Source organism: Macrobrachium rosenbergii, chromosome 19 (assembly GCF_040412425.1).
Source record: "Macrobrachium rosenbergii isolate ZJJX-2024 chromosome 19, ASM4041242v1, whole genome shotgun sequence".
NCBI lineage: Eukaryota > Metazoa > Arthropoda > Malacostraca > Decapoda > Palaemonidae > Macrobrachium > Macrobrachium rosenbergii.
In genome coordinates this window covers 25,279,878-25,306,656 of record NC_089759.1, presented here as the reverse complement: position 1 = coordinate 25,306,656, position 26,779 = coordinate 25,279,878, and the positions used below count along the sequence as shown (strand labels likewise).

General features: G+C 42.1%; 1 protein-coding gene and 2 long non-coding RNA genes across 7 annotated transcripts in view; all 3 read right to left on the bottom strand.

Moving 5' to 3' along the window:
* Positions 1-26,779, bottom strand: part of LOC136848752 (cGMP-dependent 3',5'-cyclic phosphodiesterase-like) — a 593,212-nt gene that overhangs the window by 378,027 nt on the left and 188,406 nt on the right. The window lies entirely within an intron of this gene.
* Positions 8,337-8,981, bottom strand: LOC136848750 (uncharacterized). Its single transcript, XR_010856112.1, has 2 exons — positions 8,677-8,981; positions 8,337-8,455 (listed from the first exon to the last, which is right to left on the bottom strand). It is a non-coding gene; the product is annotated as an uncharacterized lncRNA (long non-coding RNA).
* On the bottom strand, positions 15,069-16,012 carry LOC136848749 (uncharacterized). The gene is made up of 2 exons (XR_010856111.1): positions 15,409-16,012; positions 15,069-15,187 (listed from the first exon to the last, which is right to left on the bottom strand). It is a non-coding gene; the product is annotated as an uncharacterized lncRNA (long non-coding RNA).

Sequence of the window (26,779 nt, the reverse complement as noted above, 5' to 3'; positions counted from 1 at the left end):
AGCCTCATGTCATTTATTCTGTTACATATTTTCATAAATCGGTGAACAATTGATTGGTGCTGGGCATTTTTCACCATTTCACCCTAGTAGAAGACTAAATTTCAGAATAATTCCTCCCAAAAGCATGTCTATGATATTATTAGAGAATCATCAGTTTTATTATTACTGTTACAAGAATGAAAACAGTATTCAAATTCAATCATTATCTGTTTAGCGTAACAATAATGATCCCACTATATAAAATGCAACAATTATAAATACATCTTTCCTGTCAGTAACACATAGCCCAAAGGGAACAAAACTCATGTTTAGACTTGCTGTCGTCCATTCCGGGGCCAGCTTCTCTCGCTAGTGGCCCTTATATGAAATGTACGTAGAATGAAGATGCCTTGGTCTGAGCATTTGGATGGTACGTCTGTTTGGCGAGAACTTCCCACTTCGACTGTCAGTTATATTACCGTCTTTTATTTTTTTGTACGGGTACACACTACTAATATTATTTGAAACAAGATTGCGGTTATCGGGGCCGGATTGATTGCTGGATAAACTGACAGGGGACAGATCGCCTATGGAAATTGGGGCTTGATCGACTACGCTAACTGAGATTGGATATGCTGGTCCACGCACTGACAGGCACCAACCGATCAGGGAATGAGGTGGCCGGGACCGGATCGACTACAGTAACTGAGACCGGATCACAAACGGAACAGATTGACTTTCGCCGGATCAAAAAGGGCGGGATCAAGCGTTGGCATAACTGCATGGTGCTTTACTACATTGGATCAGCTTCAAATCTCTCATAAGTCATAGTGCCGTATTCTTGAAAAAAATTAAGGATAATGAAAACTTAGGATTTTTTTTTTAAGAGTAACTAATTACAATACGTAAAGGCATAGGTTCTTTGCCGTGATCGTTTGTGAAACAATACTGAAATTTACAAAGCTCCTGAAAATTCTCTGAAACTATCCTTAGAAAATTACCATCTCTCTCTCTCTCTCTCTCTCTCTCTCTCTCTCTCTCTCTCTCTCTCTCTCTCTCTCTCTCTCTCATTTTTCCGCTTTTGGTCTCGTTTAGTCTGAATCAAAAAGTTCCAGTCACACCCCTTCCATCCTTTAACACCTTACCACAATTATGAACCGCATTTCGTCAAAGGCCAGTTTAATCTAAACTTTTTCAGCCAACCTGATGTTTTCATTCAGCCTACAGAAAGGAAATTTCTGAAGACTGGGAACTAATTTGTACGAGAACTAAGAGGGTTCAAAGTGTCCTTAAAGCTGGTCCATGGTCACCTATTTCCTCGAAAAATTTGAATCCATAAATCTAAGATTAAGATAATATGAACAGGATGACAAATAATCTTTCCCGAGCATATAGATGAGGGTCATGCCTGCAGAAGGACAAACAAAAGATGTGTCAAGATTACTGTAATACAATTTTTGGATGCGGAAATCTACTGACTTATCCGACATGTGGCAAATGAAGTTGATTGTTTTGAAAACGCTGATAGTAATGAAATTGTGATTTATTGTCACGCTGAGCGTTAAGACACGCTTCTATAAAGGGTTATCACGACGTCCAGGTTCTCATTCGAAAAAAATCTAATAATTTATCTGAAATTCGTTCCAATCGTTAAAATCACAGATAAACAATCCTTCGCTTTTCCTTTCCTTGTACCTTTTCCTACTTACCCTATTCCGTCTTAACCGATTATAATAAGACATTCACCACACTGACGTATAATGAATTTTGTTTTTCAACTATAGTTGTGTAACTTTATACACAATACATACACGCAATATACATATATATATATATATATATATATATATATATATATATATATATATATATATATATATATATACACACATATAATTATATATGTATGTATATATATATATATATATATATATATATATATATATATATATATATATATATATATATATATATATATATATATATATATATATATATTATTCATGCAGTTTTGCTTTGGAACAAACCTGAACTCGCTGCAATATTCTACACAGTATCCTTTCAGAAGAATTAAGAGGGATGAAGGATGAAAAATATCTCCTCATATATCATTAAAATACAAAGGAAACACCGCCATTACCAGGTTGGAAGGTTAAAGTAAAAACATACTTCTAAGGTATATTTTTCAAAAGCCTTGGTTGTTATCCATCCTAGTGGCTCTTAAGATTAATTTCTTATTTAAAAGTCTTGAATAGAAATTAATCTTATTGAAAAAATCTTGAAATTCCATTCGTGTACGAGACATGAGAAAAAAAATTATATACAGAAAAATAAAAGCGGAGAAACTTCTTTTTATTAACGGGTGTTATTTCATAGTACGAAATGTTTTTGCCATTCTTTACTAGCTCTATTCTTTAATTCGTCGTGTGAACTTGGACTTCGAATTTAACCAGCCCTAAGCGAAGAAGAAGAAGAAGAAGAAGAAGAAGAAGAAGAAGAAGAAGAAGAAGAAGAAGAATAAGAAGAAGAAAAGAGAGGAAACGAAGAAGACGTATATTTAATTACCTTAAGTTGCAAAATTAATTCTTCAAATTCTCACAGCGACAATCTTCACAACTTTAACAAGAGGCTCACCTATTGTTTTCTGCGTTCTTCGGTGTTATGAAGAGTGCAATTCAGGTAATTATGTTGGGACGGGGTAAAACTTCTTACAGCTCATTGCCCTTTTGAGAAGGTTCAGAGACTTTTACTATATTAAAGAGAGAGAGAGAGAGAGAGAGAGAGAGAGAGAGAGAGAGAGAGAGAGAGAGAAATTTTACGCAAACGTAGACTGTCATCATTAAATACTAGTTATCAAAAAAATGAATGAAGCATATGATAGTTAAATATTCATTCGTTCGTCCCTAACTAAAATTAGCGATCAATAGCAACATCCCCGCCACCAAACAATCAGGAAAAAATGAGGGTGCAAAGGAAATGGAATGAGGATTTTCGAAACACAAAAGAGTCTACAATTTCATGCTAGTGAACAATACCACGGTTACACACTGCATGGAACAAGACGATAGAAAAATGCAAAATCCATGATTAAAAGCATTAATCCGATGTTTACCGACTTACAGAGAATGGTTCAATACGTAATGGGAAATTCAGCTGAAAGAAATGAATTCATTACGAAGGACGGCGACCTCATCAGCATGCTCATCCATCGTAATTCGAACATTTTCAGAGATTATCTTATTCCCGCCACACCTCCGATTCTGCAATTGCGATTCTTTCCCATCCTGATGGTAACTTTCCATGATAAGGGCACAGTCATTGATGTAGTCACGCATTCAGTGGGGTCAAGGGGGTTTTATCAGCCATAATATTGTCATATTTTAGAACAGTCACACTTGTCTTATTAACATCTGTTCAAGAATGATGGAATCTGGTAGGAATTCTCTACATTTACTGTAGATTTTATACAGCTAGATGAATACCTTCAGTCATATATTCATCCTTTTTTTTGTGGGGGGAGATTATATCGGCCAATTGACGCTTATAGTGGGATAAATTTAAATACGATATCAAATATGACGAAGTACGTTTCTTATCAAAATATTTATTGAATACACTGCAAGACTCACTGTAACCAGTAACCCCATAAGGAGTGGATACATACATACAAACATACACACATGCATACATACACAAACGAAGCAATTACGCTGAAACAAACACAGACGTTTCAATTTATTGCTCTCAATTACCAAGCAGAGGCAATGCCATACATCAGGCAACTGAACAAATTTGGCATTGTGATCGGAGAGTAAGTTATACTTCAGTAGGAACCCACAATTACCATTTTTAAACAAGTTAATTGTTATTACAAAATTGATGTTTTCACAAAATTTATGCAGTCCAGTATGTTCCAATATCGGTTTATGTAAATAATTTGCCCTTTTTACGCGTATTTCATATATACAATAAATATAATAAAACGGATATAACTTATGATGTGAGATCCACATGCCAATAAACTTCTGCACTGGAAGTAAATTATTACAAAGCAATCACTCCATACTGATCAAAAGGTGATTCTATCCATAGTTATTGTCACAAGAAAACTGCTGGTTCTTCATCGACTAGGACCAAACGTTGCTGCAAACATATCCACTTTAAATGCGATACGGTACCCATATAAATCTACGGTATCAGACATAAAAGAGAGAAAACCCCCACACGTAGAGAGAGAGAGAGAGAGAGAGAGAGAGAGAGAGAGAGAGAGAGAGAGAGAGAAACATGAAAAATATTGGATGCATGGTTTTATCTTGGAGAAGAGACGTCTTACCTCATCGGGGTCCTACATTCTCAATTATGATGTGCCGATATGTAAACATACAAATATATTTCACATCTCTTTCCACTACCGGTTTTGAAACATTAGTCTACTAATCCCAGCCACATAATTCACTGCCATAGTTAAACAGGGGATTTAACTAACGTGACCTTGCCTACAACATAAAATGTGAAGGATTTTTGTATGCTTAATGGTGTCTAAATATATTATCCAAACTAATCAGGAAGAAAACGACAATTGCTGAACAACTTATTAACAATACATCACAAAGGAAATTACCGGGACTTTCATCATGAATATCCAAAAAATTCATCTTAAGTTACACTAAAACAATTTTAAAAGTCTGAAAGCATAATGAAAATGCATTCTCATTCCCTTTGGATAAAACTTTAGAAAATATACAGTTCAGTCCCATAAATATATTCAAAAGGCTTGATGGAAAAACAAACATGGCCACACAAACACCAAGTCTGTTTGTCGACCTTGAGATCCACGTTAGAACAAGGAAAGAAATGAACACTGTGTCGCCTCCATAAATACTTAACAAGGCTCTGGATTCGTTCTGCTGGTTCTAACTCAAATTAGACGATTTTAACCAATTTAACCATAATGTTAATCAAACACTGGAATTTTTTGAGGGGGGGGGTGTTCTATTGCATTTATCCATTTTGTTTTATAATTAAAAGGGAACTGAATACATTTACTTTGATAATTCACCTGAAATATTTCCTGATTTTATAATCCTTTACTTTAAAGCCTTTGAACTTCTCATATCAAATACAAAAAACTGCAAAATTCACAATTACCGAAATCACTTCAACGGCGACTGTAAACTGGGCCACTATACTCCAGCAACGCGACCCTAAATTTTAAACGAATTTACAATAACGTTCAAACAATATCTCTAATAACACCGCACAAAATCTCTTGGCCCAACCAGCAGCCAAAACTAACCGAATAACAGTTTTCCCCGTTGCCCGATCAGGAGGAATCCTGTTGACTTAAGCAGCAACCGGAATGGGAAAATAAGATCGGGGATTGAACAACCACACAAGGCAAGCCATCCGTGGAGGAGAATCGAAGGCTGTTTTCAGGCACAACGTCACTGTTGCTGTAAAGATCCATCGAAACTATTTCAGTTTTGAAAGTTTTGTGAGTCCGAACACAATACACTTCAGTTGATCAGGTTAGAACCTGCAGATTATGAAAATTATGGTTCAGTAACTCTAACTTAATAATTCTTTCATACGTAAACTCAGGTTTACGTATGAAGAGAGAGAGAGAGAGAGAGAGAGAGAGAGAGAGAGAGAGAGAGAGAGAGAGAGAGAGAGAGAGAGAGAAATCATCAGTCGGCACACCTGCCTCGATCATTAGTATAAGAAAAAATGGCCTAATCAATCAAGTAGAAAATCATTAATTTTCCATAAAAAATAAAAAAAAAATCATCCGCAATAGATAAGCTACGACTTCACCATCGTAAACAGAAATTATTTAAATGACAAGATTTCTAGGAACCGAAGCAGAGACAACAAGAGAACTTTACACGTTTACAGAAGGACCAGGCTCTCTAATAAACCTATCAACATCACAAGAGTTGTAAAAGCATCTCTTTCCTAAAACATTCACGAGAATATAATAGTTTTCTGTATCTCTTCAGTACAAGAGATGACGACCTTTGCTTCTTGAATTTAGCAACTGATCAACAATCGTAAAGTAAAGGCTCTATTCTTTTTGTTGGTGGGAGGGGGATAAGGCGTTGGGGGAGGGGGGCCAGGCTGTACGTAATCATGAGTGTCACGTATGTTCAAAATGGAAACAGTAAAGGACCATCTCTCGCTTCCTTAGCATCATATCATAATTCCAAAGATGCAAATTATGAAATAAGATATGTATTGTTATTCTGACTTGCTTCACCCCATTGCTGCTATCACAACCTACTGGCTCAGCAATACTGTGCGGCAGGTCAGGAAACATGATTCCAAACTGCCTAGGAAACAAGAGGAAATTGTGCATCGCACATGAAATCCCAAATTCCTGTTGCGAAAAGGTGATGAAGACTAACACTAAAAATTTTTTGTTTACCACCAATGAAACTAAAACTGAAATTTTCCTGTTTTGACATTCTCTAATACAATTTATATTTCCACCTTAATCCAATCCTCTTTACCCCACTAAACTTACAGCATTTACAAACTATAACATGAGCTGTGAAGGGTCGTATAAAATTTCATGGAAATATTCATCAAGCACCAAATTTCACTCTAAAGTTAAAAGGTGAAGGGACGCCACATTGATTTCATTAAGACTACGAAAGAAATTCAACTTGCTGCAGCAAAGGCAATGAAGTTGGTTAAATCTTTGCATCCTGAACAAAACCGAACAAGTGAAGAATGTAGATTAGTTAAGGGGCATCGATTTACCGACTGGGAATAAAGGAAAAATTAAAAAGAAATACTGTATTAAAGTCGCAGCGAAAAAAAAGAACAAGTAAAAAATGCGCCGAAGTTTCTTCGAGACAATCGAGTTTTCTGTACAGCGTATAATCAAGGCCAGCGAAAATAGATCTGTCTTTCGGTGGTCTCGGTATAATGCTGTATGAGCCGCGGCCCATGAAACTTTAAACACGGCCCAATGGTGGCGTGTCCTATATCGTTGACAGACGCACGATTATGGCGAACTTTAAATAAAATAAAAACTACAGAGGCGAGAGGGCTGCAATTTGGTATGTTTGATGATTTGAGGGTGGGTGATCAACATACCAATTTGCGGCCCTCTAGCCTCAGTAGTTTTTGAGATCTGAGGGCGGATAGAAAAAGTGAGGACGGACAGACAAAGCCGGCACAATAGTTTTCTTTTACAGAAAACTAAAAACTGTAGTAAAGTGTTACGAGGGACAAAATTGATCAATCTGTACTCTTACGAAAAATGACAATTCTTTCATTTGCCATGCAACTTCAGAATCTTAGAAATTAGTTTTTACATGCCCGAGTTGAGGAACCCAACCAAATTCACATTACTAAAAGTTTCACCAGTAAAATTAATCTTTTGCCAAACACAAGAAGGACCAAAATTCATGATAGAAATCCTGCTCGTGGAGATTCAAAACCATCCTTTTGGGCCGAAATTACTATATAAAGTATTTTTTTCAATGGAGTCAGTATTAGAGTGACATCTAAATTAATCCTAAAAAAAATGTAGCCGCGACATCAGGCAAATTAAAAAATGCTGCCACCCTGACATCAAGAAAAAAACGTAAATCTTAGTCCTAAATATCTCGTACCTACAGTAATTCACGATTAGGTCAACAGCGAGACAGCGGAATTTAGAGCATGTAATAAACGTTCCCGCTTCCTCAAAGTCGAACATGGACCACCTCACGCGCTTTATATATATATATATATATATATATATATATATATATATATATATATATATATATATATATATATATATAATATGTGTGTGTGTGTGTGTGTGTGTGAGTGTGTATACGCACATACACAGACACACACACACACACATATATATATATGTATAACCGAATCACGAAAATATGGAACGTGATGAATATGTAGATAAAGACAAAATCCACAAAGGCAAGAGAAACGCTGGAGTGCTGCGAGGCCTTTCGACTGTCGTCCTTTACTTAGCAGAGTAAAGGACGACAGTAGAAAGGCCTCATAGCACTCTATATATATATATATATATATATATATATATATATATATATATATATATATATATATATATATATATATATATATATATATATATATATATATATATATATATATATATATATATATATATATATATATATATATTTTTACGTTTTTCCGTGGTTTTAGTTTGAAATATGCTCTGTGAGACAGGTAGCAACAATTTAAGTTAATTTAGCCTTGTAATTCTGACTTCGTGGGTACGGGAAAACGTAAAAAAAGAGGAAAACAAAGGAGAATTTCATATGAGCATAGGGCTCTGGTTACTGAGGGAAATATTACGTAAAACACGTGGGCACATTTAAAGTAGTGTATTTACATAAATGACATTAGTACGGGAGAGAGGAACTCAAGTAGATTGAATGAAACTGGGGAATCCCAGCCACAGTCGAGAAGCTTCCACGATAGGATCCCTCTGAAATGAGAGATATGCACATTATACGCCAGTAATGAAAATAGACAAAAGAATAATGAATTCGAAGCTGCACTGAGGGTGCCAAAGGAGTAATAAAGAATTAATACTGCCGATGCAAGAGGCGCACGGACATTAGACAAGGGAGATTTCTGGCTTTCTCTTTAAGAAAATATTACGAGACAAAAGCGTGACTGAAATGGGGCTCTTCCAGGGCACTTTACCTTAGCAGATTTTCCGAGGGCGCGTAGAAGGCGGTGCGTGGATGACTTGCAATTTCCGAGGGCGAGTTTCTTCCACGTGGTGAGATGCAAGGGCTTCCGTAAAGGGGCAAGGCGATGGGGACTCCTCGAAACTCCAGGCAATGGCGTGTGGGCTCGAGGAATACGGTCGAGGGGCACGAGGAGAAGTATACTTTGGAAAGGGCCACGTGGTTAGGATGCAAGGGCATCGGTGGGGCCAGGTGTTGAGGACGTCTTCACAAGTTCACTCCATATCTTCCAGTCCGCGTGTGTCCTGAGACCTTGGGCTTTTGCCTTTTATCCCCTCCTATGGGACAGGGGTGCGCCCAACACAGATGCTTTGACTCATTGCACCTGCTGCCCGCAGGGTTTTGGCCTGTAGGAGAAACGCCCAAGCCAGATTACTTTTGCCTCGAAGGAAAGATCTTTATCAAAAATGGGAGCGCCTTTAATCTTTTAAACCTTGTTTTTAAGTCGATAGACAGATGGTCTATCGATCGGCCGGCTGGCAGTAAATGAACAACCAACAACAACAAAGGAGGAGGGGGGAGGTAATTTGCTAGCGAATTCTTGCTAATCATAATACCTCCCCATACAAGATGATGTACATACCTCCTTCGGGTGTGTACATCGATATTCAAGAATGAGCGGCAAATGCTTTACGTTACTCTACATTCTGCCTTGCAATGAACTTTACTCCTAAGGGTTTTATGAAGCTGAGACATTACTTTTAATAACACATTGGGACAATTTTCGTTAACAGGACGCAAAGTGATTTAAACACTTGCAAAAGAATAATTACTTTAGATTTGGTTACCCACTGTAACTTTATAAAGTGACTCGAACAATTGTGAATTAATTAAGATTATAGGACCACATATATGAGGCTATGGCCAACAAATGAAAAGAAAGGTTATTGTTCAAGAATTAAAATACACGGTTACTTAATTTTAGATAAAATGCATGCGGTTAGTACAATCTGCCTTGAAGAGGCTGTGTAAATGAAAAACAGCGTTTATTTTTGTAAATGACATCCCCTTTTACGCGATACTGTAATGACTATACATATTCGCATTGATAATTTATCTTCGTTTTAACGTACTTGGCTCAGCTATCGTTCAACGCGAGCTGAGGGATGACCCACACACCGGGAATTTGACAGTCGTGTGCGGCGAGAGTATTCGCGAGGTTTTAATTCGCTAACCTTAAACTACGCTAATTTTATGCGTCCACTGCCTACTCAATGTTATGACGGGGCGAGCAGACAAAAGATGTGGGGTAGGACAAACAGCGATCTTGGAAGGAATGGAAGGGGGAAAAGGGATAATAATAACAAAAGGAAAATTACCAAGACGTTACGAATGAAACTTGACCGCATATGAAAGGCGGGACACGTCCCTCAGAGCTTACAAAAAGGGGCACTTAAATCACAAGGGCAAGAGTTTATGACTCGCGATTCATTAAAATTAAAGATAAATAAATGACTAAAAGAAAGTAAATGATATTGGCAGAAGAGCTAAGGGAAAAAAGAGTGAGGATTTTTATTGTGTTAGGCGGGAATTTATCGTCCTTTGCCTATAAATTACGGCCCGGACTATCACTTCAGTCCCAGGGCGAGGAAAGTGCACCCGAAGGGCGCGACTCCTTCAGGAGGGGCTGACACGCACGCCCGGTGCCAAGGTATGGGCGCAAGGGCGTGCCACTTCTCACTCTGTTATTCTTAATGATTTATACATTGTGTGGGGGATGGTATCCCGTATTTAATTGCCTCTTGTGGGGATAATTTAAGGGAAGATTAATAGAAGATGATAAGAGATAGAAGTTCCTGGGGAACGGAAGAAGATAGAGGAGGGTCTGACATCCCCTTCTGGATTAGGGGTGCCAAGACCTTCGAAAAATGAAATGGTGGCACAGGTGCCATGGGAGCTCTAGAGCTCTTTGTAAATTACCTGGAATGTCCCACGCCCGTGGTAATTTCGCCTCGAGTCTTTCTAAATGGGACAGTCGTCCTCGGCCGGGGAAGCGGAGGGCCCGCGACCGGAGGGCGGCACGGAGTACCACCTGGGCCTGCTGATGCGACAGCTGACGCAGGAGTGTTCCGTGCGGGTTCTACCATAATCCGTCGCAGCTCTTGTAGTTCATCGGCCAAGGGAGATATGGCAGAATCCTGACTTGCAATTACGTCGGCGACGGGCTGAGGCAGAGAGAAGGCGGTCGGGGGTGGCGTGAGCGGCTGGCAGGTAACGTTGACCAGCTCAGGCACGGGTTGCGAGGCCGCACCTGCAGGTGAGCTTCCGCGGTGGTCGGGAGGAACCGTCTCTCTGACCGACGCTGGTAGCGGTGCCAGGCCGGGGGAGGAGAGGGGGTCCTGAGTTGGATCCGTGAATGGAGATCGGCGTAGCGCTCTGGCGCTGGCACTAGGGCAGAGTCAGGCGCTATCAGAGGTTTCTTGGGCTCGTCGGTCAGGACGGACGAAACTTGGCCCTGCTCGGGGCATGCAAGTGGCACCGGCAGGAATTTGGCATCTCCTGAGGGGAGATTTGATTGGGGCCCTGGCACTGGCACTGAGGCAGGGCCGGGCACTGGAATGGGATCGGGAACCGATCGAGGGGCCACTGTACATTGTACTCAGGTGGCACTGGTGGGGACTGCACGTCCTTCTGGTACCCAGGGGCGCCAGTCTTGGCTGAGGGAGAAGCGGGGAGGATTACTCGCGCCCGCGAATGATTCGGGGAATGTGGACCCCTAGATTGTCGTGATTTCGGCAGGGACTGGAAGTCCTGTCCCAGGATGACGTCATAGCCTCCGGGAGATGGCTTGCTACTGCAAGATTGCACATTTTGGATTGGTGAGGTCGTGAGACTCTCAATTGGACCGTAGGGAGTATCATCTTAAATTGATTTATTCCCTCGATCGTGACGAGTTTTCGTCTATTGACGATAGCTCCGTGGGGAACTCTGTCCCTCCGGATGAGGAGATTTGTGCGCCCGAGTCCTCGAAAGCAGTGACTCGGCGCGCGGGCTCGCTACCTCGTGGAGGGGCCACGTATACAGGCCCTTCGGCGGGAGGGCCTAATGACTTGGGATCTGTGACGGCCAAGGCGACGGTGGGAGTAGTTGATTTATTATTGCGTGGGCATTTCGCCCATGCGGGAGAATGGCCATAAACCTTGCACGCCGTGCAAAAGGTCTGGCTAAAGTCTTTCCGCGCTGCCCCTGTGGAGGGCGCAGGCGAGTTATTTGTCGGTTTTCCGGAGAGAGGAGCCGGTTTCTTGTTCCGGCACTGTTCGAAGGAATGCCCCGTTTTCTTGCAATAATGGCAAGTTAGGGGCTTGCCCGAGTTCCCATTTTTGTGGGAATTTGAACCTCCGAGGAGGGACGGGGGATTTATCTTCCGCCCCATGGATCCTTCTTGAGGTGGTGGGTTTCCCACATATCTGCTATTCGGCAACACTCGGTGAGTGTTGCTGGGGCTTTTTCCACTATATGGGTGGCGAGGGCAGGAGGCGTGGCGCAGGAAATGCTCGAATTTAAACCGCTCGAGTACCTCGGCGGTGTTAGTGGCTCCTTCGGAATCGAGCCATTTTGTCAACGCCGCTCCGAATGGTACGCCCAATCGGACCAAGTCTGGCCTGCTTCTCTGGGCTGCTCTCTCCAACGTCTCCTCCACCGCTCGGGGTAATCTCGTACGCCTTCGTAACTGCTTGGCGTCTGGCTTCCCAGTTTCCCCGATCGTCGGGCGGGAAGGGCGTGGTAGGCAACGAGGGCCTTTCCGCCCAGGAATTTAGTGAGAACAAGGGAGAGTTCCGCGGGGGAGAGATCGCAGCACTCCAGGACTCGTTCGGCCCTTTCAAGCCATACTTCGGGTTCGGACTCGGTCCATTTTGGCATGAACGAGTGAGCTTGGCTGAGGGCACTCATCCCCGCGGCAGGGGGCGGGGGGGTGGCGTGCTGTCGTTCTAGCACCTGGAGCTCATGGGCGCGTTCTCTCTCTCTCTCCTCACGTTCTCTCTCCCTCTCTGCACGTTCTTTATCCTTCTCTGCACGTTCTTTATCCTTCTCTGCACGTTCCTTTTCCTCCCGTTGTTCTTGAGCGATTCGTTCTCTCTCCTCTCGTTGTTCTTGGGCAATTCGTTCCCTCTCCCTCTCTTCACGTTCTCTCTCCCTTTCTTCACGTTCTCTTGCTCTCTCCGCCTTGGCATCGTCCACTCGTTCTTGAACCCATGCTCTCAGATCTTGCCCCGATAGTCCCATGTCCTTCCCAGCGGACATGTAGAATTTGAAATCCTCGTTTTGTTGGGCTCTGGTATTAGCCATTTTGAAATAATGGTTATATGATATGTCTGAGAAGACTCAGGTTGTCTGAAAAGACTCAATTGCAGGAATCTGAAACACTCAATTGTTCAGACTGCAGGCGAATGGATCTGTCTGAATACGACAGGTGATTAGTAAGTCTGAGGAGACTTGTTAAAATTTGATATGTCTTGGAAAGACGTGGGTGTTCTTGGCGAACGAATTTTAATATGTCTCGGAAGACGTAGTTGGATTTTGTTACGCTCGGACTTGGCCGGCTGTAGCGTGAAGTTAAGGAGTTGTTCTAACGAACTAGAATGATCAGTCCCGTAAGGGCTTAGATGTGTGTGAACTACACTATATAATGTCTCAAAAGTACTTAATTTTGGGTTCCGCAGGAATGAATGAGAAATTCTCGCCACGTGCGACGTAGAATTTTTGTATGAGTCTCTGAGGACTGGAATTTGGAGAAATTCTCGCCACGTGCGACGTAGAATTTTAGGAGTCTCTGAGGACTGGAGTTTGGAGGAATTCTCGCCACGTGCGACGTAGAATTTTAGGAGTCTCTGAGGACTGGAATTTGGAGAAATTCTCGCCACGTGCGACGTAGAATTTTAGGAGTCTCTAAGGACTGGAATTTGGAGAAATTCTCGCCACGTGCGACGTAGAATTTTAGGAGTCTCTGAGGACTGGAATTTGGAGAAATTCTCGCCACGTGCGACGTAGAATTTTAGGAGTCTCTGAGGACTGGAATTTGGAGAAATTCTCGCCACGTGCGACGTAGAATTTTAGGAGTCTCTAAGGACTGGAATTTGGAGAAATTCTCGCCACGTGCGACGTAGAATTTTAGGAGTCTCTGAGGACTGGAATTTGGAGAAATTCTCGCCACGTGCGACGTAGAATTTTAGGAGTCACGTAGGACTTGGAATTTGTGGAATTTGGAGGAATTCTCGCCACGTACGACGTAGAATTTTAGGAGTCACTTAGGACTTGGAATTACGATTCGTCCCTTAGGACTTAGAAATTACTAACGGGAAACCCAAAGAAAAATGTATGCTGGGAAATGAATGGGGAAAAAAAAAAAATGCTACACACGCGGGCATGGGCGGGGGTGGGGGGTGCAGGTCGTTTGGTCAACACCGGAGGTATTTTTAGATTCTGGGTGAATGAACCCGTATGTTTATATACCGTCTGGGATTCCGGAGAATTTCCCAGTCGTCTGAGAGGATAACAGTACAACGGCCTAGTAATTTTCCCTATAAGCGGAGTTTAAATTTCGCTTTCCTAACACCTAACTCGGATTCTAACTACACTGAGAGAATTTCAGCAATGCAAGCTGACTTCGTCGTATCCCACGTGGGAATTTTATTCGCGCCTAAATAACAGTTCGCTAATTCGAAATGCGAAGTAAAATTTATCACAGAGGAATTTCTTTCGCACTATTCCTCGAAGCAAGGATATGGCAAAGATTTTAACACAGGAATTTTCGCACTATTCCTCGAAGCAAAAGATATGGCAAAGATTTTAACACAGAGGAATTTCGCACTATTCCTCGAAGCAAAGGATGGTTAGCACTGGTTATTTCCTAACTACCTATCCTGAAAGGCATGCATTAACGAATCTAATACGGCGGTTCTTTTCTCTCAGTGATTACATGCGTCCCTATTTCTAATTCCTAGGAACAGTCACGATTGTAAAAAGGTTTCGCTAAGATTAACACATTACTTACGTGGAATTTTCTGGATCTGTGTGCTGGTTTTACACAAAAGGTTCGTAATTGTCTCGTACCCAGCTTAGCTTTGCTAATAGCTGATCTGGCAAGTTGCAAATGCAATAAAGCAACACTAGGGGAACTGCAACTGCAAAACGAGATCTATGGCCAGGTCGCCATTTTTACGTTTTTCCGTGGTTTTAGTTTGAAATATGCTCTGTGAGACAGGTAGCAACAATTTAAGTTAATTTAGCCTTGTAATTCTGACTTCGTGGGTACGGGAAAACGTAAAAAAAGAGGAAAACAAAGGAGAATTTCATATGAGCATAGGGCTCTGGTTACTGAGGGAAATATTACGTAAAACACGTGGGCACATTTAAAGTAGTGTATTTACATAAATGACATTAGTACGGGAGAGAGGAACTCAAGTAGATTGAATGAAACTGGGGAATCCCAGCCACAGTCGAGAAGCTTCCACGATAGGATCCCTCTGAAATGAGAGATATGCACATTATACGCCAGTAATGAAAATAGACAAAAGAATAATGAATTCGAAGCTGCACTGAGGGTGCCAAAGGAGTAATAAAGAATTAATACTGCCGATGCAAGAGGCGCACGGACATTAGACAAGGGAGATTTCTGGCTTTCTCTTTAAGAAAATATTACGAGACAAAAGCGTGACTGAAATGGGGCTCTTCCAGGGCACTTTACCTTAGCAGATTTTCCGAGGGCGCGTAGAAGGCGGTGCGTGGATGACTTGCAATTTCCGAGGGCGAGTTTCTTCCACGTGGTGAGATGCAAGGGCTTCCGTAAAGGGGCAAGGCGATGGGGACTCCTCGAAACTCCAGGCAATGGCGTGTGGGCTCGAGGAATACGGTCGAGGGGCACGAGGAGAAGTATACTTTGGAAAGGGCCACGTGGTTAGGATGCAAGGGCATCGGTGGGGCCAGGTGTTGAGGACGTCTTCACAAGTTCACTCCATATCTTCCAGTCCGCGTGTGTCCTGAGACCTTGGGCTTTTGCCTTTTATCCCCTCCTATGGGACAGGGGGGGTGCGCCCAACACAGATGCTTTGACTCATTGCACCTGCTGCCCGCAGGGGAGGTTTTGGCCTGTAGGAGAAACGCCCAAGCCAGATTACTTTTGCCTCGAAGGAAAGATCTTTATCAAAAATGGGAGCGCCTTTAATCCTTTAAACCTTGTTTTTAAGTCGATAGACAGATGGTCTATCGATCGGCCGGCTGGCAGTAAATGAACAACCAACAACAACAAAGGAGGGGGGGGGGAGGTAATTTGCTAGCGAATTCTTGCTAATCATAATAATATATATATATATATATATATATATAATATTGATACATATATAATAAAGGTAAGTATGTAGTTATGTAGCTTTCAAAATTCTTGTCTCATGCATAGTAGTACATATTAGAAATTACATGCAATATATCTTCGAGCATTCTAATGAAGGCATAAATTTTACCTTTTAATCTTAAAAAATTAAAGCCATCCATTAAGCATTCTGCAACCGCACACCTTTTTCTGCATGTAAATCACCTTGCAGTGGATTCCATTTTTCGTGTCTCGAAGAAATATTCATGGTGATTTTGAGGAGCATCTATCAAAAGAATGGCCCATTAGACCAGCTTTATCGCTGATTCTTCCTCAGCAATAGATTTACTGGCCACCTTGAAAATGACTATGATCTATTGGAATGGCAACTGGGAGTGTTCAGTTCGTCCAATACCAAACGCAAAGACAATAAACCATCGAAATGAACTACTGTGAGGATGTATTTGACAACAACACGAATTCATAAGATAATGCTCTTACTAATGTTGAGAATGATGGCAGAGACGACACCGCAATGAATTTCTTTATACTGTATTTGAATCAAGGTGAGGTTACATTTGATAACAATATATATTCATAACGAAACTGCTCATGCAGGAGAGTAATTTTTGCAAACTAATTTCTCCTTTATGCATGATATTAATTTTGGCTGAAATAATTCACTTCGAAAGACAAGTTTGCTGTATTATAGTATTTATAATTTTATTAGTCTGTCAATCAAATCAAAACATGCATAACTTGTTGTTAATGAATAACTCCTAGTTATCTAATATTTTAAACTGAGATTATGGTTAGCTACTTTATATTGCAAATCTTCAATAATCTAAACCAATGATAGATATACTTTGTAAAAAGCTCTCTTTTGAAGCTATTCTTGTAATTATAATTTCAAGGTAATCTATGAGACATAAATAAACTTATATTTCTTGATATCTTGACGACTGTGTTTTCTGTTCAGCTAATAAATCATACCAATAGGAAGGGAAAGAAAAATAAGAAAACCTGAAGGAACAATCGCATCATAAATCTCCAATGAAGCCTTTGACGTGGCCCAGTAAACATCAAGAAGGCATTGTTTGCTTTCAACCTAGTCAACAGTATAAAAATTAACTGGGAGGAAAATACAAAAATATAAAGGAGGGAAGAGCGATTTTTTTCCTAAAATGACGAAACAACTTCTTCCACTTTCATCACAACTTTTAATCTCGCGCTGACGACTTTCGACAGCGCTGTTTACAATGCCTTCCGCACCGTAATTAAATGAGAAAGTTGCTCAAGCTTCAGCGATTCCGTTCCTTTATCAAGGTCCTCAAGTTTGCGTGTGTCGAGTGTGCATATCTCCTCCTTAAGCACAATGCACCTCATTTAAGCTACTTATGAAGGGACAATGAGGGTGAATGACTCAGTGGAAATAACGCAGAAATCATTCTGCTTAGAGCTGTAGCATTTTGTTCCTGGTGAATTCTGTGGTGCTCCTCTTCCTCTTTGCAATTTTTTTTTATCAGAACTGAAAATCAGTCCCGATTTGTAATAATTCTTACTACTGTTAGCAATAAGATTCACAAAAAGCAACTTTTCAAGTAGAAAATTTCTACATACGTGAAGTCGTAAGAATGAACAAAAGTTCCTACAACATTTATAACAAAAAGTAAATAGAAAACTGATAAATAAGGTAATAGACAAAAGCTTAATAATGATCAACAAATGAGTGTTAGAGTATGGCCTTACACTAGAAAAGTTGAACCGAAGGCCGTAGGGGGTCGTGAGTCAGACAATATGAGAAAAGCCAAGGTCTGGCAAGAAAAATTATACTGCCTCTACCAAAAGAATCCAGCAGCCAGGAATTTAGGAACATAAAAGTTTTACAGATACAGTTTGGCTACCAGGTCAGAGTTTCAAGAACGAAGCTTAGAATTACAAAACGAAAAATCAAGCTCTAATACCTAGGATTCTAATCTCATGAATAAAATACTCAACATGACGGAAGATTATATGTATATGTATATGTATATTTTTATAAATATTACTGCTGTTCGCCCTCGATGTAGTTAGGTGTAGGAATATTAGGCCAATTGACCTCGACAGAGAACATCTCTGCCCGCCGGTAGGGTAGGCAATTTAAAATAACAATCACCGCCTTAGACAAATGGCGCCGCATAGGCTGGAAAGTTTGTAAACAAAATATGTTAGGGCATTAGGGACCTAAGCCTCAGAGAGGGTTTACGCTCAATGACCCCTAGTTATGGTGGCCCTTAAGCTTTATTCTATGCATTCGACGATGCCTTTGTCAAGGTCGGATTGCCCGGGGCGGCACAAGCCCTCCTCTGGAAGAACGAAGCGAGGTCGGGTCAGTGAGAGAGATCCCAGCGGTCACGGAACCAGGGTGACGCTGCGTGCGTGCCCGAACGATATTCTTTATTACTTTCTCTCCTACGTCTATCTTAATTAGTGAATTGGGAAGACTGCCAGAATACGACTCCTGAGGTTCCTCGTTTGCGCAGCGACTTCGGCGTTCACGGTAAGTCCGATTCTTGTTGAAGCTTCGTCGATTGACTAGTTCTTTTCTGTATTTCACATTTTTTTCTTTGTTTTCTTCCTTCAGCCACCACTTAGGGTATATGTGTTTACAAAGTCTAGATTAAGCCTAATTATTTTATTGTTAGCTTCAACCCCATTATTCCAGTAAAATACCTAGGATTTAGGGTAAGCAAAATCAGGTTAAATCTCGATGCTTTTGTATGCCTCGCGTCCGAATGTTTGGGAGAACCGTTGCGTTTAAAATCAAATTCATCTCAAATATTCTTTGTTAAGGTTAATAACCCTTAACTGGCGACCTTTGGCTAATTAACGTCTGTCTTTGAGGTTAACTTTTGGCTTCAAGTGACAGGTTACGTGTAATCTTGGTTTGCAGGGCCGTAAAATTTACGTAAATTGAATAATACATGATCAACCAAGACCTTCACACGTAACATTGGCGACCTTGCGTAGAATCTAAAGTACATTTTAGAGAAAGAATCTGGAGAAAAGGAAATTAAAATTACATTAATTCCAAAAAAAAAAAAAAAAAAAAATAAAAGTCAGATATCGAACTCCATTTCATTCTTCCAAACAAGGAACGAGGCATAATAATAAGCAGTAAAGAGAATAGTTATAATAACAAGTGTAGCGAGAATTAGCGTAGGAAAGGGTGCGTCGAGAGCAGAGAGTCATAATTTATAACGTCTAAGACAAGGGCATTTTACCGTGTTCGGACCGTGAGAGAAGTCGTTCAAGAAACGAATCCTAAGGCCGGGAAAAAGCGGAGCCTGTTTCATGTACACAAAGTAATTTAGAAATCGCGTCGGCAATTCCGATCGTTATTGTTTGCATATAGCGGGAATCATTCAAAAAACCGTGTCAGTGAAGTGGCGAACGAACGGAAGTAGTAATTGTATCATAAAATACATTTTCAGTAAAGTAAATTTGGTCCGTTCCAAATCACGCAAATCTATTCCATTGTTTGCCGAGGATGTTTCACGTGAGAGAACGATAACAACAGACACAAAGTTGTTTGGTGATTTAGTTTTCCATCCGTAACGTAAAACGCTATGCATGATTGGTATATTTAAAGTAAAATCTGGATACCTGCATTTGTTTCGTTGTTTTTGAATTTGTGCTAAAGAAAATACCCGCCATTTTGGATTCCTCCGCGTGTTGTTTTGAAATTGGTCGAACTGTTTGTGAGAGAACGGCCATTTTGGGGTTTCCTTCGCCGCCAGAGGTTGTCTTTGAAACTTAGGCCTAACGGGATTTTCCGCCATCTTAAGACCTTGTTATTGTCATTCTCTGTTGTGACCACTCTGCTCCCAGCCCTTTTGGAACTACTCTCTCGGCGTAGTAGAAGTTAGACAGACTTCGGTAAAAAAAAAAAAAAAAAAAAAACAAAAGATAATTTAGGCAGGGAAAGATAGGCCTTAGGAGTAATACCACAAGTTCCTATACGAATACCTACTATAAAATCATATAAAGAAAATTTAAAATTTTTACGATAAACTTTTGTGACGTCGGCTCCCGGGAAAATTAAGATAATAAAGTAATCCCTAAGGAAGCCAAGACGACGCATCTATATCATTTTATTAAGATCCATGCCATTGTGCATGTATAAAATCTTTGTTTACATGTTCTCAAGCAGCAAGAAATTCGCTGATTGAAAATCTCTCTCTCTCTCTCTCTCTCTCTCTCTCTCTCTCTCTCTCTCTCTCTCTCTCGTCATTCAAGTAAGCATTCCTAACCTAAGTGTACGTGACCCTCTTCAAAGAAAGAACGGCCGACACTAGGCTAATTAATTCGAATACAATAAACCAAACAAAAGAAACACCTCTGTCCCACAATAGATGAGGACAAGTTAAGAGTAATTACGATATAGTGATAAACTGTCGGTCACGAGTGAGGCCTGCTATCCAGACCGAAGCAAACAGTAGTTTTCACCCTCTGAAAAAAGAAGGGGCCAGCCGTTGCCGGTACTGGGACCAGCCACTCACGAGGATCTTTAAGAAAAAAAAAAAAAAAAAAAAAAAAAAATTCACTTTATTCCACAGTGCCAATAATTTGCAGCACTCATCACTTGAATAGCTTACTTCTCTCTCTCTCTCTCTCTCTTTTACCTTCCCTTTCTCTCTCATTCGATTGTTGCACTCTGCAGGGGGTGTAGAGTGCCTTTCCTCCCATATAGCCTAGTTGGACTCCAGTAGAGGGTTCCTAGGAACACATTGGCACCATAAGTGCCACCAAGCAAGAATCCAGAAAAATAAATAAAACAAAACCAAAAGGGAACACAGAAGAGAAGGTTCTTCTGGAACCTAACCTGCACCAGTGCCTAGGGATACTGAGTGCCACCAGTGTGACCTGTACACGGCACACCCAAACTACAGTGCCACCTTTTGAAAGGGTGCCACTTCATTGAAGAGACACTTCCTCGCTGCCCAAGTACGCCCGTCGACCCGGTTAGACGCCCTTCCCCACCAGAACCATGGCAGCAGAGCATTATAAAACTTTCCTGGGGCTGGGGACGGCGGCAGGTCTCACCGGCTCGGAACTTACTACCTGGGTTAAGGAGCAAGTGGACGACTTGGCCAAGCGGGAGAAGGAAGAAAGACTCGAGCAGAGGAAGTATGAAGCCGAGCAGAGGAAGTATGAAGCCGAGCAGAGGCAATATGAAGAGGAAAGAGAAGAAAGAAGGAGACAGCATGAGTTAGCCTGCAAGGAAACTGAGTTAGCCCTAAAGGAGAAGGAGCTCGAGCTTGAGAGAGCGAAAATGGAGAATGCAGAAGCTATGGCTAGCCATCAAGCCTCCAGTCCTACACCTGCTGCATCAAACGCTCCAATTTCGAGCATCAATTCCCTAGTCCCCAAGTGGACTGAGGACGAGCCAGAAGCATGGCTGGAGGAGATCGAGGCTCTTTTCGATAACTACAGCACCACGGAGACGGAGAGAGCCTTAATACTAGCCAAGCATATGGAGGGAAAAGCCAAGGCAGCGCTTCGCTCACTGGAAAAGAGCCAGAGAGGCAACATGGCGGAAGTTCGTAGAGTCATTACAAAGGCCTACGAGATAACCCCAGAAAAATGGAGACAACGGTTCCGAGGTCTTGCCAAGGAAGTCGGCTGGTCTTGGACAGAATGGGCATGTCACAAAACCCAGTCCGCACGCGCTGGTTCGACTCCTTGGCCTGCACGACGTTTGAGGATCTCTTCAATCGGACCATGCTAGAAGACCTTTTCCAATGTGTGCCAGGGCCCCTTGCGGTATATCTTAACGATAAACAGCCCTCCACACTTATGGAAGCTTGTCGCATGGCTGATTCGTGGGAAACCTTCAATCAGTCGCATTGCACCTCTCAGAAGCGAATCATCCCTCCGGCCTACCTCTCGAACTCCACTCGCCCAAGAATGGACTGCCTAGCAAGACCCTGTGCAACTATTGCAAGAAGGGGGGCCACGCTGAAGCTGAGTGCCGATACAAACTCGGCACTAATAAGCAGCCTAACCCTACCAGCCAGAACTCCGCTCCCGATTCATCCGCTCAGCCCTCTCCTCCAACAGTTACTGCAGGCCACCGAGCCTATCCAAAAGGCCCGTGCAGATCCTGTGGGGCTGCTAGCCACTACAATGCTGGATCTCCGGCCTGTCCACATCATGTACCCACCACCAAATTTGTCAACCTAATCAGCACTTCATTCTCTGCGGCTGGTCCGCACCGGATCCTTTACCCCGAGAGACTGGAAACCCAGTACATCTCGGTGGCCCCTCTTCAGAGCACTAGCCTGCCCATGACCCTTCCGGTCACAGTAGACACTGCGGCAGATATTAGCCTGATCGCCAGGGCCCAAGTGCCAGCCGGTGCTGTGGTTGACGAAGAAACGCGGTGGGAAATGAAGTGGATAGAGGGCCACACCATCACCGTTCCTACGGTCCAACTCCAGGTTATGACACCTTGGGGCACGATACCCCACCGCCTCGGCGTGGTAGGTGGAATTCGGCCCGGAGTGGCCTTCTTGTTGGGTCGGGATCTTCTCTGCGGAAGCCCGTCACCAACGCCACTCCGCAGCCACGTTACCTCCTCCACGGAGGCCCCATCTAAAACTCTCAACCATGACAAACCTCCACCTTCCGCCCACCAAAGTGGTCCGCGGAAGGGCACCACCCAACCTATTTCAGGCCTAGCCCTCTCCAATCGCGAAGGGCTGGCCCACCAAGAGGTCCTCCCCCCGCGAAGAGAGATTCAGGAGGAGCAGTACCGCTGCAGGACGTGCAAGCGGGCAGACCACTCCACAAATTGGGAGGGCTGCCCAAGCAAGCAACGCCCAGCGGACGCCCCCGAACAAAACTCTAGGAGAGGCTACGATCTCCCACTAGGGCAGGAATCTCTGCCGCAGCCAACCACAAGTCGTCCGCGAGGTAGTGCACCTCCGGACCCCTTGTCAGGCATGCCTGACCCTCAACTGCTGCCAGTGCCACTTGCGAGCACTGAGCAGTGCCAGACTCCGTCCGCCACGGACGTTGAGCTACCAATGGAAAAGGCCCCTATGCCGGGTCTAAATCATGAGGTGAATCCTCCTCCGGGAGATTTAGGATTCCCCATGCAGTTGATCATCGCGACTGGAGAGCCTCCAGCACCCGAAACTTCTTCTTTGCAAGATTCTTCTTTGCAAAATTTGAATCCAGGGGATGAACCCCTGGAGGATCGAAATGGTACCCCTCCCTTGGAAGACCAGGAACTGGCATCCTCGGACGCAGAAGTCGAGATCGCTCTCGCTCCGGTTGTCGCAGCAGCCGGAGTAGGGAGTCCTCCCGCAGCCTTTGCAGTTGCCCCTGACTTCGCGCTCGCTAGCCCTTCTGGCCTGTCCCCGGAGTCGGTGCTCTCATCACCTGCTAGGCCAGCTACTGATAGGCCTTGGAGGAAACCGAAGAAGAAGAAGAAGGGGCGGAAGAGAGCCCAGTAGTTGCCGAGCTATACGCTCATCCTGGCACTAGTGCCCTCTCGGCACAGTGCCCTAACATCTAAGAGTGATCCTGGCCCCTTGCCCAGAGAAGGTAGCCAGTGTGATCTCTTCCTTTTATTTGTACCTAGCCTAGGCCACCTTAAAGTACGGTACATCAATTTAGTAACCTTGTTCTTCCACTTACCACCGAGCCGCAGTAATCATGTAAGTAGCCTAACTAATTTCAGTAATCTTAACTATTGTGGAACGAGCCACGATGCTCGTGACACGCATGGCCTAAGACCTCAGTGAGGCACCCATTTATCATATGAGGCAACCCTCCTGAATTAACTAGTAAATTTTAATTGTATTAAACATAAACCATGTTGTAATTTAGTTAGAATATTAACTCTTATGTTGGTGCTACGGTCGGGTTAGGATAGGTTAGGCTAGGGAATATCATAGAATGTACCACTAGGCTAGGTCTAAAACACATCATGATTGTAGGAGGTAGCCTATAATAACCGTGAGCACCTTCCAGTACTATTAGAATTAGGTAAAGTAGTGAATATAGCTCATATCCTATCTAGGGTTAGGTAGTTCTGTAGCTAGGTAGGCTAACCAGGACTAATCTGCTCAGGGGAAGGAGAGTAACCTACGAGAGGCGAACAGCTTGTTTAGTATAGACCTTCACGCCCGAAAAGGGAGTGAAGGCCCTCTTAAGGGGGGGAGCTTTTATAAATATTACTGCTGTTCGCCCTCGATGTAGTTAGGTGTAGGAATATTAGGCCAATTGACCTCGACAGAGAACATCTCTGCCCGCCGGTAGGGTAGGCAATTTAAAATAACAATCACCGCCTTAGACAAATGGCGCCTGCGCATAGGCTGGAAAGTTTGTAAACAAAATATGTTAGGGCATTAGGGACCTAAGCCTCAGAGAGGGTTTACGCTCAATGACCCCTAGTTATGGTGGCCCTTAAGCTTTATTCTATGCATTCGACGATGCCTTTGTCAAGGTCGGATTGCCCGGGGCGGTATAAGCCCTCCTCTGGAAGAACGAAGCGAGGTCGGGTCAGAGAGAGATCCCAGCGGTCACGGAACCAGGGTGACGCTGCGTGCGTGCCCGAACGATATTCTTTATTACTTTCTCTCCTACGTCTATCTTAATTAGTGAATTGGGAAGACTGCCAGAATACGACTCCTGAGGTTCCTCGTTTGCGCAGCGACTCGACGTTCACGGTAAGTCCGATTCTTGTTGAAGCTTCGTCGATTGACTAGTTCTTTTCTGTATTTCACATTTTTTTCTTTGTTTTCTTCCTTCAGCCACCACTTAGGGTATATGTGTTTACAAAGTCTAGATTAAGCCTAATTATTTTATTGTTAGCTTCAACCCCATTATTCCAGTAAAATACCTAGGATTTAGGGTAAGCAAAATCAGGTTAAATCTCGATGCTTTTGTATGCCTCGCGTCCGAATGTTTGGGAGAACCGTTGCGTTTAAAATCAAATTCATCTCAAATATTCTTTGTTAAGGTTAATAACCCTTAACTGGCGACCTTTGGCTAATTAACGTCTGTCTTTGAGGTTAACTTTTGGCTTCAAGTGACAGGTTACGTGTAATCTTGGTTTGCAGGGCCGTAAAATTTACGTAAATTGAATAATACATGATCAACCAAGACCTTCACACGTAACAATATATATATATATATGTATGTATGTATGTATATATACATATATATATATATATATATACATATATATATATATATATATATATATATATATATATATATATATATATATATCCGAGTCTAAAAAATTAATACCACGTGAAGGTCATTATTTCTACGATTTCATTCAACCCAGATAATGCAAGGTTGGCATGACAGTTTTTCGTCGAGACTATTTATCTATAAATGTGAAATTTCTCATTAATCTTCAAAAAAAATCTTTTGTAATAAAGTTAAGCAAACTCTGTTCGAGAAGCACACTGTTACTTCACATTACAGCCAAAGTTGGATGAATTTTTCTATAAAAGAATTCTGACCAAAAACAGAAGACGGACAATGATCAGTTCATAAAAAGCGGCTGGAATTGAATGAAACTCAGCGACGAAATTCCAATCTCAGGTAAAGCTTTTACCGTGATGTAGTAAACTTCTGTTACTTGACATCACGATGGCAGTGTCTGTTGCCCATCTGTCAACAACATAAAAATTAACTGGGAGAAAAAAGCGAAAATGCCAAGAAGGGAAGGGTGAATTTTTTTTCGAAAATGACGAAACAACTTCTTCCACTTTCATCACAACTTTTAATCCCGCGCTGACGACTTTCAAAAGCGCTGTTGACAATGCCTTCCGCACCGTAATTTAATGAGAAAGTTGGTCAAGCTTAAGCGATTCCGTTCCTCCGTCCCGTCCTCAAGTTTGTGTGTGTCGAGTGTGCATGTTTCCTCCTGAAGCACAATGCACCTCATTTCAATTGTTAATGAAGGGACAATGAGGGTGAATGACTCGGTGGAAATAACGGTGAAATCTTTTGGCTGACAACTGCAGCATTTTCTTTGCTGTCCTGTCCTGTTGATTGTGACTATTATCGTTAGTAATATTGTGTTACGGTAAAATGATAATAATCACGATTTGCAATAATTATTACAATTATTAGTAACACTTTTCACAATAAGCCATTTTTCGAGTTTGAAATTTCCACAATAGTGCTGTCGTGAGTGAGCAAAGGGAACAGTTTACATTGAATGTATATAACAATGATTGAAGAAAATTGAATACAACATTGATAACTAATGAAACAGATAATGGCTTGATAATGATGAAGCGAAGAGTCTGTATGTACCTTAAGACAAGAAAACTCGAACCCAAGGCCGCTAAGGGTCATGAGTCAGACGATAAGACAAAAAACCAAGTCTGACTCATGACCCACCACCCAAAGAATCCCAGCTGCCAGAAATAGACTACCATAAAAGTTCTGCGAAGATCATTATTTCTATGAACTTATCCAACCCGATGGAACAAAGGCTGGCAGAACATTCTTTTATCTAGAATATTTATTCATATATGTGAAATGTCGATTCAAGCTTTGAAAAATCTTTTTAGGAAAGTTGAGAGAAGTATTTATCATAAAACACAGTATTTCTTCATATCACAGTTAATGTTGGGATGAATCTTTCCTTTAAGAAAATCACACCAAAACAAAAGACAGTCGATGATCTCTCCGTAAAAAAGCGAATGAAATCTAATGAAATTCAGCGACGAAA